General features: G+C 42.5%; 1 protein-coding gene across 5 annotated transcripts in view; it reads right to left on the bottom strand.

Annotated features, from left to right (window-relative positions):
- Nucleotides 1–503: 503 nt before the first annotated feature.
- LRRC8C (leucine rich repeat containing 8 VRAC subunit C) overlaps nt 504–15537 on the bottom strand; it is a 138481-nt gene continuing 123447 nt past the window's right edge. For 3 of the 5 annotated variants that reach the window (XR_012512490.1, XR_012512487.1, XR_012512489.1), the window contains one exon: nt 504–14944. The gene's annotated coding sequence lies outside the window, so the exon portion shown is untranslated. The remainder of the gene's footprint in view (nt 14945–15537) is intronic. The other 2 variants (XR_012512486.1, XR_012512488.1) reach the window with 2 other exon arrangements.

The raw sequence follows: 15537 nt of genomic DNA, 5'->3' as shown, positions 1-15537 counted from the left end.
GCCCCGTCCCTATTTCTCAGAGCCCTGGTCACAGCCTTCTTACTCACCAGCTGCTCAGACAAACCCAGTCTTGACATGACTCTGCACTTCAGCATGTTGCCTGCTGCTCCTTAGGCTCTTCTCTTGGTCCCTGTGAAAGGTTAGATGCAGAAAGGTGAAGGCAGAAACAGACTGTTTGATGGCAGGGTGAGGAAGAGCTGCTGCTTCATATCCTGTGTGTCAGCTCGAGAATGTGTCCCCCAAGTTGCCTAAGTATGTGTCCTACCCTCAGAGAACCTGGTCTCCCCAGGACTCTCATAGCCTTTGTGAACACAAGGCCGGGAGTGCATGCTCCTTGAGCATGAATATGAGAATTCGTCACACAGAGCAAGTTCTCCTGAGATTTGTATTCTTGAGTGTGTGTATGTGAGAGGGAACTTCATTTCTTTAACACCCTAATAAATCTAGATAATGGTTGCTTCTTAGAAATTGTTACCCACAACACTTCTGGATTGTTGCTAGTCTTTCTTCTTCTTCTTCTTTTTTTTTTTTTTTGGTTTGCCCCTTTAGGGCACAACCATCCCCGTCCAGGTTTTCTTTCTAATGCTGCTTTTCCTTTTTAGTTTTGTTTGTTTGAGATGGACTCTCACTCTGTTGCCCAGGCTTGAGTACTGTGGTACAATCTCAGCTCACTGCAACATCTACCTCCTGGGTTCTAGTGATTCTCCTGCCTCAGCCTCCTGAGTAGCTGGGATTACAGGTGTGCATCACCACGCCCAGCTAATTTTCATATTTTTAGTAGAGACGGGGTTTCCTCATATTGGCCAGGCTGGTCTCAAACTCCTGACCTCAAGTGATCTACCCACCTCAGCCTCCTAAAGTGCTGGGATTACAGACATGAGCCACTGTGCTCAGCATGCTCTTCCTTTGTAATTTGGTAGATTGGGCCATGGTAGGAGTTCTCGAACCTTAATAATAATTTTTTAAAAATCTCCCAAGAAGCTCGTTTTAAATGCAGAGTCCTCAGGTCCTGCCCAAATCCATTGAATCAGAATTTCTGGAGTGGTACATGGGAATTGGCTGTTTACCAATCCCTCTGCTCCCTCCTCCTCCCCAAAGATCCGAAGCCAGAGGGTTCACAGAACACATACCATAAAACATGGTGCTGAAGGAGGCCTTGGGCCCTTGTCTTGGTTGCTCAGGCTGCTATAACGAAATACTGTAAACTGGATGGCTTATAAACAACAGCAATTTAATTCTCACAGTTCTGGAGGCTGGAAGTGCAAGATCAGATTTGGTGTCTGGTGAGTGCTCACTTTCTGTTTCCTAGAACAGTCCTTTCCTGCTGTGTCCTCACACAGTGAAAGGGGCAGATAAGCTCCCCTGGGCTCTTTTATAAGGCACTGATCTCACTCACGAGCCCTCCTCCTCATGACCTCATCACCTCCCAAAGGCCCCACCTCTTAATACCATCACCTTGGGGTTTAGATTTCAACAAATGAGTTTTAGAGAGGCACAAACATTCAGACGACAGCAGTCTTTTTTTTTTTTTATGTTGAGTTTTAATGTTGAGAGTTCTTTATGTATTTTGGACTCAAGACCTTTCTTAGATACATGATTTCTAAATGTTTTCTTCCTGTCTGTAATGTGTATTTTGATCCTTTTTCCAAGTTCTTTCACAGAAAAAATTTTTTCATTTTGATGAGATGCAATTTATAAATTTTTCTTTTTATGGTTCATGCTTTTGGTTTCAAGTCTAAGAACTTTGCTTAGTCCTACACCACAATGATTTTTCTCTTATATAGTTGTATGTTTACATTTGACTCCAGGATCCATTTTGAGTTAATTTTGGTATTGGTTTAGGTCAAATTGCTCCAGTGCCAGGAATACAACTAACAAAGAATGTAAAGGACCTCTTCAAGGAGAACTACAAACCACTGCTCAACGAAATAAGAGAGGACAGAAATAGATGGAGAAACATTCCATGCTCATGGTTAGGAAGACTCAATATCATGAAAATGGCCATACTGCCCAAAGTAATTTATAGATTCAATGCTATCCCCATCAAGCTACCAATGACCTTCTTCACAGAACTGGAAAAAGCCACCTTAAACTTCATATGGAACCAAAAGAGAACCCACATAGCCAAGTCGATTCTAAGCAAAAAAGAACAAAGCTGGAGGCATCACACTACCTGACTTCAAAGTATACTACAAGACTACAGTAATCAAAACAGCATGGTATGGTACCAAAGCAGAGATATAGACCAATGGAACAGAACAGAGGCCTCAGAGGCAACACCATACATCTACAACAATATGATCTTTGACAAACCTGACAAAAACAAGTGATGGAGAAAGGATTCCCTGTTTAATAAATCGTTTTGGGAAAACTGGCTAGCCATGTGCAGAAAGCAGAAACCAGACCCCTTCCTGACACCTTACACTAAAATTAACTCCAGATGGATTAAAGACTTAAACATAAGACCTAACACCATAAAAAACCCTAGAAGAAAACCTAGGCAAAACCATTCAGGACATAGGCGTAGGCAAGGACTTCATGACCGAAACACCAAAAGCATTGGCAGCAAAAACCAAAATAGACAAATGGGACCTAATCAAACTCCACAGCTTCTGTACAGCAAAAGAAACAGTCATTAGAGTGAATCGGCAACCAACAGAATGGGAAAAAATTTTTGCGATCTACCTATCTGACAAAGGGCTGATAACCAGAATCTACAAAGAACTAAAACAGATTTACAAGAAAAAAACAAACAACCCCATTCAAAAGTGGGCGAAGGATATAGACAGACACTTTACGAAAGAAGACATACATGAGGCCAACAAACATGAAAAAATGCTCATCATCACTGGTCATTAGAGAAATGCAAATCAAAACTACATTGAGATACCATCTCACACCAGTCAGAATGGCGGTCATTAAAAAATCTGGAGACAACAGATGCTGGAGAGGATGTGGAGAAATAGGAACACTTTCACACTGTTGGTGGGAGTGTAAATTAGTTCAGCCATTGTGGAAGACAGTGTGGCAATTCCTCAAGGACCTAGAAATAGAAAATCCCATTTGACCCAGCAATCACATTACTGGGTATATATCCAAAGGATTATAAATCATTCTGTTATAAGGACACACACACATGAATGTTGATTGCAGCACTGTTTACAATAGCAAAGACTTGGAACCAACCCAAATGCCCATCAATGATAGACTGGACAGGGAAAATGTGGCACATTTACACCATGGAATACTATGCAGCCATCAAAAACGATGAGTTCATGTCCTTTGTAGGGACATGGATGAACCTGGAAACCATCATTCTCCGCAAACTGACACCAGAGCAGAAAATCAAACACCGCATGTTCTCACTCATAGGCAGGTGTTGAACAATGAGAACACATGGACACAGGGAGGGGAGCATCACACACTGGGGTCTGTTGGGGGGAACTAGGGGAGGTACAGTGTGGGGTGGGGATTTGGGGAGGGATAACATGAGGAGAAATGCCAGATATAGGTGATGGGGAGGAAGGCAGCAAACCACATTGCCACGTATGTACCTATGCAACAATCATGCATGTTCTTCACATGTACCCCAAACCTAAAACACAATAAAATATATATTTAAAAGAAAAAGAAAAGGCTGTTTCTCCTCTATTCCATTGCTTTTACTTCGTCTAAAATTAATGGGAATTTTGAGCGGATCTTTATCTGGGTTCTTTATTCTGTTCCACTGATTGCTTTGCCTGCTCCCGCTACCAGTGCCATACCGTCGGGGTTCTGCAGTTATATATTGGGCCTTAACATTGGGAAGAGTAATTCTTCCCACTTTATTCTCATTTTTAAAGTTGTTTTTAAAGCTTGTCTATGTCAAAAAAATGTATTTAAGTTTTGATAGTAATTGCATTAACATGATCTAGTTACAGAGAAGAAACCACGTGGAAAAGTTGGGCAGCCGTAGTTGCTATACGAATTGTTAATAAACTTCGTTCCTTCTAGAATCCTAGAACCAGAGAGGACTCAACACTCCTACTGGTTCCAGGGAACATTGTAGGTTCTTGGGGGTTCATATACTGTCTTTAGGAAAATGGAGCTGTCTTAAGAGAAGGAAGTTGTATTTACGTCTGTGAGAACCAAATGTTTACTCAAGTAACATTGATCCTCAATTCTACTTTAGCAGGGAAGGAAATGCTGAAGGACCCAGGGGATGATTGAGCTTAAGGCTGTCACCAGCTTGATCAGGAATTGTCCTGAGGGCAGCAGGAGGAGTGGCAATGCTGCCAGAGAAGGTGGCTTTGTTGAAAGCCTTTAAATTCACCTTCATTACTCACCAGTCTCCTTTCTTGTGTTCTGGTTGTTCTCCTCGTATTTCTCATCCGTTAGGCAGCCAGCTCTTATCATAAGATCTTCCTGCTTTTGCATTCTTTTCTGCAGTGCTTTTCCAGTCACACCCTTTGGTGCTGTAATCTATGGTCTTAATTTTAGTCAGTATGAAGATATTTGATACATTAACTATTATTTCAGTTAACACCAGATGAAGTGAATTCAATTCCTCATCTGTTCTTACCGAAAAGTTGGCCCCAAACTAGTTGAAAAATATCTTTGAATTCTTTCTTGGCTAATATCAGTTATTTGTGCCCCTTTCCTGATCTGGTGAATACTGGCTTTTGTGATGGGTGTCGCATCCAGATAGCTGCAAGCATTGTTAAAGAGACTTCTGATAAGCGGGACTACTTACCTGGAGTTCACCCTCAGACCACTGAAATCTTAACTACCGATGACAGTTTTGTATATCCTTTAAGGAGTTCTTCAACTCTGAATTCTACAAGAAAAAAAAAAAAAAAAGATTTGTTGAAAATGACTGACCCCATGTGGGTTGAGAACTGTATCCAGTCAACTAAACTGTAAGCAGCTACAACAGTTAAGTATGGTATCTACAAAATAAGCTTCAATTAGGACTATGTGTTGTAACTTCCTGGTGCCTCTAAGTTAGAGAGTGAAACCCTTAGTCAGATCTGGCTAAGGAAATGACTTTATCCTAGCTCAGAAAAAGGCCTTTTCCTTAACCCTTCCTCCATTATTTTTATTCTATATTGTTTATTCATCGTCTCATATGTCCTCTGTCATGTTACATTAGAATCACTTCTTCTCGATGCAAACTGCAGCTGATGTGGTCATTGGGTCTATTGCAGCCTCCACCAAGTGTTCACTTCTGGTGAGAAGCATGTCCAGGGCCTGAGTGCTGAAACCCAAAGATGACAAGGGTGGAGCATCGCTAAGTTAATGTCACAGCTGGAGGGTCTGCGCTGCATAGTCTCCCCTTGGGCCATGATAGCACATTCTTGAGAATTACACAAGCCTGTAGTAGGGCAAGGCTCAGGGATATGGAATTCATAACACCAGTGGGACTAAGGCATCCCTGTCTGTTCTTTGTTATGTTCATGCCTGTCACCCAAGTAAAAATCACATCCTCCTCTCCCTCATTTCTGTCCCAGCCAATCACTTCTTCCTAGGCTGGCCAAACTGTCTCCTTCAACTTGCCAGAGGAAGAGGAAATGTCCTTTGGTAGGCACAGAGGAGCTCTTGGCTTTCTAGTTACACTGTTACTAATTGCAGAGAGTTTTCAGTTCCTGGTATCACAGAGGTTTGCATCTTTAAGTGCTTGCTGTATGCAACAAGTGGCCCCAGCTGCTGTCTGGAGATCGCATCTCCCACTGAGATCTGCATGAATCTTGTCCCTTGTAGGCTGCAGGGGCCTGAGTAGTTTTCAAGTCCCTGGCTTTTGATAGGAAGTAAAAAAGCTTCCAGATTGAGTACTGCATAGAAAAGGAGGATAAATTGTTATTTCCTGTGTTGCAATAACAAACACCCCTCCTAACGGCTGCCAGCTATGGGGCTGGCAGTTTAACCTCTTCATGCTCACCAGGGAGGTGGGGCAGGGTGAGCGGGAGTGAGGAGCTCCCTTTTCATGCAGGCTCCAGCCACAGAACGCTTCCTACAGATCCCTTCCTGCCTTTGTAATCGCGGTGCCGCAGAGCTGCCCTGGCTGTGCTCTGCCTCTTCTGTGCCCTCTCTAATTGCCCTCTTCCTTACAAAATCCAGCTGCCTGCTGAGGCTTCTCTCCCTGTATTTATAGCCGTCTAATCAGCTGGTAATTTACTTTCAATCAGTGCCAGATTGTATTCCTCTGATTCATATCTCCTATTTCATTTAGTGAGGAAATGATTGCCTTTCCTCTTTACTGTTTTAAATATTAGCTGCCATGTTGTGCCGAGTAATGGTCTCTTAACTATGAAGGTATACGCTGGTAATTCAAGACAGTGTTTGGTTGAAGCCGTCTAAGGACTGAACAGTGTGCTCGAGGCAAGTCTGCATGCCTGGGACGGGGGTGGTGTCTGTCATGCCCAGTCTTATGCCCAGTGACTTAAGTTCTTCAGTTGTCAGTGTCAGATCTCGATTTCTAGAGGCTCCTTGTTATTGAATTCCAGCGAGGAACTGATTTCCTTGCAGGTTTCTATGAGGCTGTCCTGAATGGCTGCAGTGGGATGGGGATGGTCTGGGGCTGTGCTGTGAGGCTCCACCCCTGAAGTTTCAGCCACACCAGCTTGAACAGTTCACCTGTTAGTGTGTGAAAAACTGCAGGGCAAGAACATTAACAGGCTGTTTTTGAGGCTTGTGGAGCAGGTTGAGTACCGCAGAAGGGAAGGTGGGGAGATGGAGAAAGAGCAGGCAAGGGGAGAGTCAGAGATGAAATGAGTGACCGATGGGTCAGTTGAGGCCCACCCGCCCAGACCCTGCTCTTAGGCACATCTCAAATGTGTCCCTGGACATGGTCCTACATGTAACTGATGTCAGCAAGTCTCATTCTAGAAAGGGATTCCCTTTCTGCTAAGAAGAGCTTTCCTAGTAGGACAGGATCAGGGCTGAGGAACTTTTGACCCCGGCCCACTTTCTAGCTACTTGCCTCTTATTAAAAATCTTCCTGCCGGCCAGGCACAGTGGCTCAAGCCTGTAATCCCAGCACTTTGAGAGGCTGAAGTGGGCAGATCACTGGAGCCCAGGAGTTTCAGACCAGCCTGGGCAACATGGCAAAACCCCATCTCTACAAAAAATAGAAAAATTAGCTGTGTGTGGTAGTGCGTACCTGTGGTCCTAGCTGCTCAGGAGGCTGAGGTGGGAGTATCACCTGAGTCCAGGGAGGTCAAGGCTGCAGTAAGCCGTGATCGTGCCACTGCACTCCAGCCTGGGTGACAGTGTGAGACCTCAGAAAGAAAAAATCTTCCTGCTCTCTCTGGCTTTTGGGCCTGAGGAGTCTTCCCTTTTCCCAACCCATACTTCCTTTATTTGTTTGGCTCAGTTCCAAGAGCATTCTAGAATTTCTCTAAAGGAGGGGCTTAGTGGTGTTCATCTGTTCGAAGCCCTGAGGTGGGTAGGCCAGGGCTAAGGGACTTGTTTCAGAGCTGCCTGGCAGAGCAGGTACGTTCCTTTCCTTTGCAGGAAAGGCAGGATAAGGGCACGACTCCTGCAAACAGGCTGCCTGAGTTCAAGTGCCAGCTGCCTCACTCAGCTGAGTGAGCCCAGACAAGGTTCTTAACCTCCGTGTACCCCAGTCTCCCTATGGACTTAGGATAGTAATATCAGGATTCTTGTGATGGTTAAATAATGACTATTAAGTTATCTTATGATAAGTGTGCTTGGTACATGGTGAATGTAGAATAAATGTTAGTTTTTACTATTAGGTTGCTGGGGTTGGGGTGCGTGGAATAACAGAAAACATAGGGAAGGCTCCAGCTCCCCCAGAGTACCCTAGCGGTAGCTTAGCTAAACACTCTGCACTGCTTTTGGTCTCAGTGGAAATAGAAGCTTCTCCACAAGGCATTCCCTGCTGTTCTCTCTACCTCCCCCACTTCAGAGTCTGAGTCGGGCATCTGTCTCTATGCTCTCTAGAACCCTGGACTCACAGATGCTCACCCATTTCACCTTAGTTTAACCTGACTCTGTAAAGACCCTATTTCCAAATAAGCTCATATTTGGAGGTACTGGGGGTTCAACATGTGTTTTTGAGGGACCGCAATTTAACCGTAACACTGACCAAGCAGAATAACTGGCTGAGGAGGAATAGAAGTGGAATGGATTGTCATCTGAGAGCCTAAAATGGCTAATGACATCTGGACTTCTGACGAGCCCTCAGACTCTTATGAAAACATTTGGATATTTCAGAAAAAGAGAAAGAAAAACTCACAGGTATAATCTAAAGACCTCATCTAAAGACTCATTAATGAGAAATAGATGATTTTCAAAAATAAAATTCTGATAACATAAGTGAAAGTAATTCTGAACAAAGGGAGCATCCTGGCTGCCGAGAGAGCTCTTTGGTTAAATTAGGGTCATAAAGAACTGTAGGAAGCAGGAATACATAATCAAGACAGAATATAACCTGCAAAAAAAAGCAGAGTGTAAAATACGTTTTATAAAAATTCTATGGGAAACAAAATCGGCTTTGTTAGACATACACAGAGCTAGGACAGCAACGTGGAGCCCGCAGCACTTGCGGCAGATTCATGGCAGCAGATCCCTCTGGGCAGCAGCTGTCGGTTTTGTTCCGAATTCTTTAATAGAATAATTTTCAAATTGTAAAGGCATATCAAAGATGGGAAAAGAGGAAAAGAAGTCAAATATAGATGAGGTGATAAAAAGAAACCACTAGCTGTCTTAAATGAACTCAAATATTTAGACTAGGGGGTCAGCATTTATTTTTCTACAAAAGTGGTATTTTAGGCTTTGCAGGCCATATGGTCTTGTTTGAAACTACTCAACTCCGCTGTTACAGTGTGAAGGCAGCCATTGACAGTTTGGAAATAGGCATGGCTGTGTTCCAATAAAACTTTATTTACAAAAATAGGCTGCTGGCCAGATTTGCACTGGACTGCACTTTGCTGATCCCTGCACTAAAGCAGTGACAACCCAGACAACTGAGAGAACTTGCTGTTGCAACACAGAACCACTGTCAGTAATCTGAAAAATGCTGCGAGAAAGGAAATGCTCAGACCCTGGAGGAGGGCAAAAAACAAAAAAAATTTTTTTTTTTTTTCTTTTTTGAGACAAAGTCTTGCTTTGCCACCAGACGCCAGGCTGGAGTGTAGTAGTGCGATCTCAGCTCACTGCAACCTCTGCCTCCCAAGTTCAAGCAATTCTCCTGCCTCAGCCTCCCAAGTAGCTGGGACTACAGGCACACACCACCACACCCAGCTAATTTTTGTATTTTTTTTTACAAAATTAGAGATGGGTTTCACCATGTTGGCCAGGATGGTCTTGATCTCTTGACCTCGTGATCTGCCTGCCCTGGCCTCCCAAAGTGCTGGGAATACAGGCGTGAGTCACTGCGCCTGGCCCAAAAAGATTCTTAAAATCTGTAGTTCACATGGTTTAGCACTGATTTCTGACACATTTCCAGAACAAATTATTAGATAATCCTATATACCAAATTTGAACACCTACTTCGCACTATTTTAAGTTACTAATGGTAAACACAACAGAAGTGGCCTTTGTAGTCAAGGAATTTTTAGTGTTAAAAGAAAGATAAAGTGATTTTGTAAGAAGTGATTGCAGTGGCATTGAATGCTCTGAAAGGGGTTGGGCAATGAAGGTTTAAGCAAGGGGATCTGCATTCTGGGGAATCAGGGGAATCAGGCCTTCCCAAAAAGACTGAGAGCTAAAGCATGAAATTAGCCTGGAAGATGGGACAGGGTAGAAAAGCATTCTAAACAGGGAGAAGAGCCGATGCAAAGCCCAGCATCTGAGAGAATGCTTATGACACAGAAGTAAACTGAAAAAGGTCCATGTGACTAGAGGACAGAGGAGGAGAATGGGACAGGACAAAACTGAGTGGCAGGCAAGAGCCAAGTTCCAACTGTGAATTTTGTCATTTCTCTAACACACCTGTCTAGCAACACTAGCAAAAATCAAACTAGGTGACTTTGACAGAATTTTTAGTGAGCTCACATTGACTCCAATAACCACAGTCCCCCTTTCAAATGTTCCTGAACCACCCTCTTAGCTCTTTTCCCTGCTCCTAGTCTTAATTCCCTCCAATCACTCCATACCCAGATGTATCTTTAAAATGCAAATCTGATCATAACATGCCCATGCTTATAAACCTTTAGTGGATTACTATGGTTCTTGGGACTTAAGGTATTTCGATTTTAACAAGGCATTTAACTAAAGTATTTTTTAAATTGATAAATAAAAACTAGGTGGTGGCTCACACCTGTAATCCCAGCAATTCAGGAGGCGAGGGAGGTGGATTGTCTGAGGTCAGGAGTTCAAGGACAGCCTGGCCAACATGGTGAAACAGGTCTCTACTAAAACAACAACAACAACAACAAAATTAACTGGGTGTGGTGGTGGGTGCCTGTAATCCCAGCTACTCAGGAGGCTGAGGTAGGAGAATCATTGCTTGAACCTTGGAGGCAGAGGTTGCAGTGAGCAGATACCGTGCCATTGGACTTCAGCCAGGGCAATGAGAGCGAAACTCTGTCTCCAACAAACAAACAAACTATATGCATACATGTATGTACACACACACATACATATGGTGTATAACGTGATGTTTTGACATGTATTCCTTGTGGAATGGCTAAATTATGCTAATTTGACATATTCAACATTTGCCTAAATCTTTAATGATGTTTTTGGGTGGAAATGAATTTGTAGCTGATACAAATTTGAATTAATAGAATACAGTCAAATGTCTTTAATGTATTACCACAGGCTCATTTAAGCTCCACCTACAGTTATGTCTAGAAGATATGGTGCTCAAGGTCTCTGCATCAGGGGAATGGAGAAAAGGAAGAATCAGATTGTCTTTGAAATGCCTTGGCCCACAAGTGACATCACCTTTATTTACTGTCCATTGGCTGGAGGAAGTCACATGGCTCCAATCCAATTGCAACACGGTCTGGGTAAAGTAAGGGAGTACATGGCATATTTTGCAAGAACTGTCTTTGCCACAGTGTGCTCATTGAATCTATGTATATCATAAAATATGAATGGTTAATTAAGATGTTTGATAGAATTATAATTCAAAAATATCTCAACCAGGTGGAAAGATATACTACATTAACAAAGAGATATTTATTGCTACAAAGAGAATACAATACCTAGGAATACAACCTACAAAGAACATAAAGGACCTCTTCAAAGAGAACTACAAACCACTGCTCAATGAAATAAGAGGGGACACAAATAGATAGAGAAACATTCCATGCTCATGGTTAGGAAGAATCAATATCATGAAAATAGCCATACTACCCAAACTAATTTATATTCTTTTTTTTTTTTTTTAAAGATGGGGTTTGACCATGATGGCCAGTCTGGTCTTGAACTCCTGACCTCAAGTGATCCACCCACCTCAGACTCCCAAAGTGCTAGGATTACAGGCGTGAGCCATCATGCCCAGCCCCCAAAGTAATTTATAGATTCAACGCTATCCCCATCAAGCTACCAACGACCTTCACAGAACTGGAAAAAAGCACCTTAAACTTCATATGGAACCAAAAGAGAGCCTGCATAGCCAAGTCAATTCTAAGCAAAAAGAACAAAGCTGGAGGCATCACACTCCCTGACTTCAAACTATACTACAAGGCTACAGTAATCAAAACAGCATGGTACTGGTACCAAAACAGAGGCCTTGGACACAACACCACACATCTACAACCATCTGATCTTTGACAAACCTGACAAAAACAAGCAATGGGGAAAGGAAAGGACTCCCTGTTTAATAAATGGTGTTGGCTAGCCATGTGCAGAAAGCAGAAACCGGACCCCTTCCTGACACCTTACACTAAAATTAACTCCAGATGGATTAAAGACTTAAACATAAGACCTGACACCATAAAAACCCTAGAAGAAAATCTAGGCAAAACCATTCGGGACATAGGCATAGGCAAGGACTTCATGACCAAAACAACAAAAGCATTGGCAACAAAAATGAAAATAGACAAATGGGACCTAATTAAACTCCAGAGCTTCTGCACATCAAAAGAAACAGTCGTTAGAGTAAATCGGCAACCAACAGAATGGGAAAAAATTTTTGCCATCTACCCATCTGACAAAGGGGTAATATCCAGAATCTACAAAGAACTAAAACAGATTTACAAGAAAAAAACAAGCCCATTCAAAAGTGGGTGAAGAATATGAACAGACACTTTACAAAAGAAGACATACATGAGGCCAACAAACCTATGAAAAAATGCTCATCATCACTGGTCATTAGAGAAATGCAAATCAAAACCACATTGAGATACCATCTCATGCCAGTTAGAATGGCAATCATTAAAAAATCTGGAGACAACAGATGCTGGAGAGGATGTGGAGAAATAGGAACACTTTTACACTGTTGGTGAGAGTGTAAATTAGTTCAACCATTGTGGAAGACAGTGTGGCAATTCTTTAAGGACCTAGAAATAGAAATTTCATTTGATCCAGCAATCCGATTACTGGGTATATATCCAAAGGATTATAAATCGTTTTACTATAAGGACACATGCACATGAATGTTGATTGCAGCACTGTTTACAATAGCAAAGACCTGGAACCAACCCAAATGCCCATCGATGATAGACTGGACAGGGAAAATGTGGCACATTTACACCATGCAATATTATGCAGCCATCAAAAACGATGAGTTCATGTCCTTTGTAGGGACATGGATGAACCTGGAAACTATCATTCTTAGCAAACTGACACAAGAGCAGAAAATCAAACACCGCATGTTCTCACTCAAAGGTGAGTGTTGAACAGTGAGAACACATGGACACAGGGAGGGGAGCATCACACACTGGGGTCTGTTGGGGAGAATTAGGGGAGGGACAGTGTGGGGTGGGTAGCTGGGGAGAGAGAGCATTGGGAGAAATGCCAGATATAGGTGATGGGGAGGAAGGCAGCAAACCATATTGCCATGTGTGTACCTATGCAACAATCTTGCATGTTCTTCACATGTACCCCAAAACCTAAAATGCAATTAAAAAAATTAAGTCAAAAAATGAAAAGCACACACACAAAAAAGCAAAGAGATATTTTGGAGGATTAAATATAAAGTTCTACACTTTGGTTAAATTAAAAATGAACCATTCTAGTACAGGGTGGAAAATATCTTGCTTGACACATTTCAAGTAAAAGAAAACCACAGAAAACAAATGGTTTTAGTTAACCACATGCTCAGTATGAATCACCAGAGCCTGCCAAAGAAATCTAAAGTAATCATAGCAGCATTAATGGATGTATGAAGTTTAGAATAAAATTGATAAGAATCCCCTTGTTCTCTCGGTTTGTTGGACCACATCTGCTGGTGGTTTCAACACAAGGGGCTGCATTGAAAGAACACTGAGAAGCTGGAATGAATCCAGAGGAAAGTGACTGGAATCCTACAGTTTGAAAGATATGGGGGAAACACTGGATTTCAGATGAAGAGATTCAGGTATAAGTTTTGAAATTGCCACTTCCTCGCCAGATGACATTGGGCAAAATCTACTCTCCACTTCTACCCAAAGCTGCATTTCATCTCTCTAAACCTTATCTTTCTCCTGGGCAAAGAGAGATCTGTACTTGAAATTTTCAGGCCTTTTCCAGCTTCAAAGTTTGAAAGGTACAAAATTACATCATCTGAGACCAGTTGAAAGAATCAGGGGAGTTGTAGCCTAGAGCAGGAAATACTGAATGGGAACCTAGGAGCTGCTTTAATTATCTGAAAGAGCATCGTGAGAAAAAGGAATTTAGATTTGTTCTGCATATCATGCAAGAACAGATCTATGGCCAGTGGGAAGAGGGTGCGGAGAATATTTTGGTTGTTGGCATTTCCTAATGATGGAATGGGCTACCATGTGAGAGAGGGATGATTTAGCAGAAGCAAGATAGACGTTCCCTTCTAGACCCTCCAAAAGCACCTGGCACGATTATATAATTCTGACAGAATACTTAAGACACAGAAGTAAAAACTTTTATATAGTTATCTGTGTGAGAACTATATAAAAAATCTATCATAAGAACCTGCACACACCCTTAGGAATCCCTCCAAATGTGCTCACCTCTAATCCGCTTAGTCCATATTCGTCACCCATCAGAATCTTGGGTATCTTCTTGTTCTGGCTCTGTACACTTGATGCCCTCACTTGCTGCTGAGATTGACAAGCTTATTTGGTGTTCACCCCTCTTTAAGACATGACTTTTTCTATCTGTTCGAGGCCCTTCAGACTGCAACTTTGGGCAATAGATGTCACAGTCAATGGCCTTCCCTAGCCAACATAACAGTGTGTAATTAAACTGACACTCCTCTGACATTTCCATGTGATATGGGAGGGATCTAGGATGTTAGACTCCCTGTCAGGACCACATAGAAGAATCCTACTATGGGTGGGAGATTGGACTTGATGACCACTGAAGTCCTCTACCACTCTCAGATTCTGTGACTTTAAGATTTATATTTACTGCTGTTAGCAGAAATAGAAAGTTTCAATGATTCCTTGTCATTGAAACTCAAGTGATCCACCCACCTCAGCCTCCCAAAATGCTGGGATTACAGGCATGAGCCGCTGCACCCAGCCAGGTTTCATTTATTTAACAAATAGGTATTTGAGGTTTGTGCCAAGGGCTGTTCTCAATATTGAAGGTGCAGCAGGATATAAGAAAAGGTTTCTTCCCTCAAGAAGTAAATATGAGGATAAGTATATGAACTAGGGCTGGAGATGTGACATTCTTTACCAGTGGTGATGCTCTTCCCAGAATGTCATCATTTTAAAAGTCCCATGTATGTGTACATACTTCTGCTCCTGGACTTTGCCACCGACTTACTTTTAAGGCTCTTGGAGCAGCTCATGGAGCGGAACTAATGCTTCTTCGTTTATGTGTTTCTGGTGTCCTGAATGACCAAAGGGAGCTCACCACGTGCAGCTGGCTAGAGAAGAAGGGGAAGCAGCATCAGTCACGGAGCGGTGCTGATGGCCCATGTGGTCAAACCACGGCTTTGGATTCTTTGGCTCTTGAGGTATCAAGAATCCAAGGCTGTCTGAAGAACAGCAAGGAGGAAAATCTGGCCATAGCTGTGTTGACCCCCAGAATGATTAGATTCCAATGGAAAACAGAAGATTAAGACCCTGGTCCACAGGTCTCCTGTACAATGGTTCATCCTCTTCACAGTGATCTTATTAAAAACCCTGAATCTGATTATCACTCCATTAATAATCTCCAGCTGTACTTATAATAATATCCAAACTCCATATCACGGCCTTAAGGGTCATTCCTGCTTCTCTCTCCAGCCCTATTTCATACATTTATCCTCATATTTACTTCTTGAGGGCAGAAACCTTTTCTTATGTCCTGCTGCACCTGCAATTATTGAGAACAGCACTTGGCCAAATCTCAATACCTATTTGTTAAATAAATGAAACCAGGCTAGGTGAAGTGGCTCATGCCTGTAATCTCAGCATTTTGGGAGGCCAAGGCAGGTGGATCACTTGAGGCCAGGAGTTTGAGACCAACCTGGCCATC

The sequence above is a fragment of the Saimiri boliviensis genome, chromosome 11 (assembly GCF_048565385.1).
Source record: "Saimiri boliviensis isolate mSaiBol1 chromosome 11, mSaiBol1.pri, whole genome shotgun sequence".
Lineage (NCBI taxonomy): Eukaryota > Metazoa > Chordata > Mammalia > Primates > Cebidae > Saimiri > Saimiri boliviensis.
This window is presented reverse-complemented; position numbering and strand designations above follow the sequence as displayed.